The sequence below is a fragment of the Dendrobium catenatum genome, unplaced genomic scaffold, assembly GCF_001605985.2.
Source record: "Dendrobium catenatum unplaced genomic scaffold, ASM160598v2 fragScaff_scaffold_772, whole genome shotgun sequence".
Classification (NCBI taxonomy): domain Eukaryota; kingdom Viridiplantae; phylum Streptophyta; class Magnoliopsida; order Asparagales; family Orchidaceae; genus Dendrobium; species Dendrobium catenatum.
In genome coordinates this window covers 447,496-453,495 of record NW_021319234.1, presented here as the reverse complement: position 1 = coordinate 453,495, position 6,000 = coordinate 447,496, and the positions used below count along the sequence as shown (strand labels likewise).

Sequence of the window (6,000 nt, the reverse complement as noted above, 5' to 3'; positions counted from 1 at the left end):
CACTAGTACAAGTTTTGATGATTATGTATAAACTTCAAGTGTGTGTGCTAGAGAGTCAAAAGTGGACAAACCATATATCAAATAAGGATAGGGACATTGTATATAACCTAGAAGATGTATTATTGGATACTAAACTAGATAAGTATAAAGTTTGTGTACTTGTTAGGTTAGTAACATCATCAAAGGCAATATTTGGGTCATAAACAGGTTAGTATGTCTCAAGACAATAGATCCAATATATTGTAAAATATCTAAGTTAGAAACCAGAAGAATGTCCAAAGCTCATGGCATATAAAGCCAACTCGGACTGGCTCATAACCCTATTATATGTAACAGAGAGTGAGTAAACTAATGAGATATGAAGTAATATAGAGAAATATGATTTAACCAATGCTAGTCACTAAAACAATGACCACAACCCCCACAAAGTCTCAACATAGTAATGACATGACATAAAGGCCACATGTATGAGTGTGAAAGTCATCAATTAGACCTATTGAGAACATGCAAGGTATAAATGATTTGATTGTCAGAACTGCAAATAAAAATGGTCCTAACAAAAAGCCCCTAACATGTGTAGTGAACGATTGCCAAATATCTTACACATGTGTTGGAGAATATGATAAGACATAGAGTGATGCATATAGAAAAATATTGTATTTATGTCCCATAATATAAAGATAAGAGAAATGAAAACAAAGCTTATAACTTATTAAAAGAAATACTCTCAAATTGAAAGAATTTTCTCATAAGATCTATGGTAAAGACCAATTTTAAAATGAGGTTCTTTACTATATTTTATAATACATAATTAATTATGAATAAATTATCTAGTTAATTGATATAATTAATCAATATGAAAAGAATTTTCCAATAATTAACAGTAATAATTAAAATTAATTTTAAGGCTAAATTTATTTATTTATGACATGAAAAAGGTTTACCTTTAATTATTAATCAATTTACAAATATAATAAAATGTGTATCTATTTACATATATAACATATAATTTTTTATTTACTTTTTATAAGATCTTAGTATCTAAATCACATAAAATTATACATAAAAATGAGAATTTCACTTTATATAAATTAAGATTAATGATTTTTTATATGAATTAAAAAATAGACTTTTAAATTATTAAACATAAATATTTAAATACACAAGAATTCACTTTTATCAGTTTTATGTATGTAAACCCCTCAATTTATATATATATTAAATTAATTAAATATTAAATAAATTATAAACTTCAATACTTTTACTTTATAATTTTATTGAAAAAATATAACAATTTATTAATTTAATCGCTTACAATAACCATATATATTAATTATAAAAATAAAATAATCCTAATTTTTTTCTTTATTATTTGGTATGAGATTAATTTCTTCCATATGCTTATAAAAATATTTATTTTATTTTTATTTTTCTAGTTTAATTATAAAACTTTTATTTTAAAATTTATAAAAAGGGGCATTATTCCGTACAAATGCTCCGTCTCTGACGTCTCCCTTTAACCAAAGGCCGCCGTTAAAAAATCTAAAGCGGAAAAGGCGCTCACCGCGCCGACGGGACTTCTCGCCTTCAGGCGCGCAATGTTCGATTCCACTGGTGACGAACCCTAGCTTTCTCCAGGTAACAGTGGTTCCGTTGCTCTAGTTCTAATCGATAGTGGTCTGTGAACAACTGCTTTTCCATCAAATTTTGTTTCCTTTGCTTGAATCTCTGGTTTTGTTTGGATGGTTTAGTTGTAAGGGATGTTTGGTGTGCGGCGGTTGTATATTCAGTTGCTCCGCGGCAAATGAATTTGATGGAGATATTAGGGTTTTGGTTTGTTTGGTTTTCTTCTAGTTCTGTGGCTTTATGGCCTTTTTTTAGGCTTGATGGATTGATTGGGGAATAGGTTTTGATTTTATTCTCTTTCTCGTGGAAATCTGAAGATGTCTTCTAAATTTCTTTTCATTTTACTGTAGCGTCGGGTTGTTCGGAAATTCAAAATTGGTGTTTGAAAATAGGGCACTGATGGGCGTTGATTGGAGGTTCAGTTGCTTCTTTTTGGAGGGAGCTCGCGTTAGATGGGAATATATGGGGTTTTGCTTGGTAGAGTTTTGAGCGAGTCGCTAATTAACTTCTTCGCCTCCTTCGACGACGTTCCTTTGTGTCGGATCCGAAGTCACACTTCCTTGCCGTTCGTCTGTTGGATTAGAAGTAACGAGGACGACGGCAGCTTGCTCGTTGCGAAGGTCGCCATCTTTATTCCTTTCGCGCGCTTATTCGGCCAAATCCGGTAAATCCGCCGAACTCCCGGATATAGTAAATCCGAGATTTATTGCGAAGAGAGGGAAACGGATGATTTAACTTGCTGTTTGATTTAACAGTTCCTGTTTGGTAGGATGCTAGGATTTAGCACAAATCCTGTATCCAAACAGTCCCTTATTTTGCTTTTGATGCGTTCACTAGGGAATTTAATGCTTAATGAATTTTGACCTTACTCGTTTTCACTGGCATCTCAGCCTTAATTACTTTGAAATATAGCATTTTCAATGTTATTCATGGAATTTCTCAAATCACACTCGACCACCTCTTCTGCTTGTTAGACTGTTTGAGAAGGCGGTCCAATAGTAAAGGCTATTGTTTTTCACAGGAACTGATCGTGAAATAATTTGAACTCAAGATTGGATGAAAACTGTGGGAAGTCAATGACGTTTTGTTTTGTCAATTTGATTTTGGTTTAGCTAACTACATCACGTTAGGTTTCATTCACAGTTTATGTTTTGGTTAATGTTGAGAATTTTTATGATTTTGGAGTGGTTTTTGTTTTAGATTCCCACTAGGATCAATGTTGACATGGATGTATTTGTTTATTATTTTTCATTAATATGCGATGAATTTTATATGCGCACGCACTTGTTTATGAAACCTCAATTACCATATTTTTGAAAACATTCATCTGTGATGATTCCAACACATATTTTCATTGCTCTTTGATGCATCCTGTACAAAAGAATAAGTTGATAAATTTTTTCTTTGATGTTGTTGGCTTTATGAGCTTTTAAGGCTTCTTCAGCTCTTAATTTACTAAGTTCTTACCTCATCATTTTTTTCCATGCTTATTACTGGCTTTATTTCTTTTTTATCTACTAATGCTTATTTCACTCATATTAAAATCATATGGTTTGCTTGGTAAAATGAAAATTTGTTAATCAACACGAGTTTATTTAAATTTTTAATGTTTTTAAGTATACATTGATTATTAATATATAATTGATCATTTTCATGTTGTTTTTGGCCATGAGTTCTTTCCAACTCCTAAGTTAAGTGTTTAATCTTCAGTTTCCGAATGAGTAGCAGTATTTAGTTTGCTGTTTTACAGATTGGCTAGATTAGCTTAAAGGAACTCATTGTCATTAAGCCTATTTACCAATGAACACCTTTTGTATACCTTAACTTGTCGCAATATCATAGAAAATTTTTGGTATAAATGTTTATATATTTCCTTTCCCTTGTACTTTGCTTTGACCTAGCTACCACGTAATGATTTAAGTGACTTGTGCTACTATTATGAGGTTCCCATGGGTTATTATGGAATTTACAAACATTGCTAGTAAATTTAAAATATAGGGGTTTAGGTTTGGCGAACCTTTTGAACCAGATCTATTGCTATGTGCATAATATACACAATCTTAAGAAAATCTTCCCATTGTAAGAAGGGAACCAAGTTAATGTAGAAGCCAGATGTATGGCTTCCATATTGGACCTACCTGACATGAATTGACATGAATTCAAACTGATTTTGAGAAACAATAATATCATGTTGGAACCTAAGCTCAATTACTCTCTCCCATAATTTTAATATATGATGTATTTACTTAATTCCTCTATAATTCACACTCTTGTGCATCTCCTTTATTCTTAAAAATATGAATCAACAAACTCTTTTCGCCACTCGTCTGGCTTCTTTTTAGTCTTAAAAATAATATTAAAGAGTTTAGTAAGCCAAAAATTTCCTTGAAATAATATTATAAAAAAATTAAAAATAATTTTATCGAACACTAAAATGAAACATATATTTTGTGGATGCATGATCTAAGTGGATGAAATGAGCTAACCTGAGGATCGATGAAAGTTAAACTAATGTGTCTAAGGTTGTCTCAGTAGGGTCAGTTGGTTGGACCTGGATGTAGGTCTAAAGCTTATTCAACTCGTGCGGGGTTGGATTTCATTTGATGCTTTGGTTCCTATTTTTTTCATGATATGCTTATTTGTATTTTAGCTTTTGAATTGGTCTATACTTGTATTTAGGAATTTGTCTTCAAAAATATATTAAAAGTTGACAGGCTTCTTGAAATGTAAGGATATTTCTTCTTCTAAATTCTTTCAATTAGTTAGGATTTGGTTTCTGCTTTTTATATTATAAATATGAGTCAGTTGATGCAATGCAGATCATACCTTTACTTTTCAAATTTATAGATTTGAGATTATTCCCAACTTTCTTTACCAACCTATTAATCTCTCTCATCTGGGATCAAATCAGGAAAGGGATGGTCAATCTGATTTTTAGCTCAAAGAAGCCCATTAGAAGAAGCTATCATCATAATTTGGGCATTAGATCGTGAAGGATTAGGAGATCAAGATAACTAGTTCTAAATTATACGGTTTCTTGATTGTGACAACATTAGTGGTGTTTCTCATATCATATGTTTAAAATTTAAGAGGTCATCACCAAGAGTTCATTGATGCGATCAATTGTGAGTCATAAGAACTTCTTCAGGTATTAAGTCATTAACAAAAAAAAAATGAGTTTTGAATTACTTATTTATTGTAGTGGATTATTTCGATAAGATTGTCCGCCTAATTTCATATTGGCAGACCATCAAAAGTAAAAAGATTGCAAAGCTATTTTTTAGCAAGTTGGGCAACTTTTTAGGTTTCCTTTAGACAAGGATACTTTGTTTCTTCTTAATTTTTAGAAGGCCCTTTGGAGTTTTATGGAAATCAAGCTGAAGTAAAGCATTGCCTTTCATCCATAGGCATGGGTTGACAAAGGTGGTAAATCAGAGGATGGTTCATATGTTGAGGAGTTGGATGGTCCATATGTCGAGGAGCTACAACTCCTGACATCCAAAGGATTGGGATTAGAGTCTTCCATACAAGCAATTTACCTTCAATTGAGTTGTCCATGAGTTAGCATCAAAGGCACCTTTTCCTGTGTTGTTGTGGAACTGAATAATAATTGTGAAGAGCAGGAGGTGCAGCTTGCACAACTATTCATATAAGGAATTTGTTAGATCGGCTAGGATGTGAAACACACCTAAAAATTTCACAAGAAATATATGAAACTCATCACAACAAGCACATGATTGAGTGCATTTTTCTAGGAAGATGACATGTTTTAATTTCCTTCAGGGAAGGATAGATTTAAAAGTGATGGTCGAAAAATCAAGTTCATTCATTTTGAGCTTTGTTGAAGTCTGGTGAAAACACATTTCGGTAAAATCTACCTTTGATGTTGAAGGCTTGCTAAGAAGAAGCTCCAGGAAAAGGAAGAAACTAAGTATAACCAAAAAATGAAAAAAAAAATAAAATAAAAAATATATATATATATATATTCTTCATTTTTCTATTTCTTACCGTTCGTAAAATAGTTGAAACCAAAAGCAAACCTAAAGCAATAGCCAACTCGATGGAGCGGAGCAGGAGTGGCGCGAGCATTATAGAAACAGGGAAACAGAGCTGGAAAAATTACTTGCTATGCAAAGTAAAACTAAATAAGTATTAATGCCATATAAGTAATGCTAAACTAATTAAAGAGAGTAAGCATAATTGTAGCCCAATCTAGCTGAACTGCGATTTCTGCATCAACCTTCTTACATGAGGGTTTAACATGTTATAAATATTGTGAATATGAAGTTACTGTCATTATTGGGTGATGTGGAGGAACATTAAAGGATGATACAATTAATGATCTCAACATTGTATTATGGAAACAAATATTAC

At 31.9% G+C, this 6,000-nt stretch overlaps 1 protein-coding gene across 2 annotated transcripts in view; it reads left to right on the top strand.

The window, feature by feature from the left end:
* The first annotated feature begins 1,507 nt into the window (after positions 1–1,507).
* LOC110101691 (protein CHROMATIN REMODELING 20) overlaps positions 1,508–6,000 on the top strand; it is a 42,904-nt gene continuing 38,411 nt past the window's right edge. For both annotated transcript variants that reach the window (XM_020829689.2, XM_020829688.2), the window contains exon 1: positions 1,508–1,638. The gene's annotated coding sequence lies outside the window, so the exon portion shown is untranslated. The remainder of the gene's footprint in view (positions 1,639–6,000) is intronic.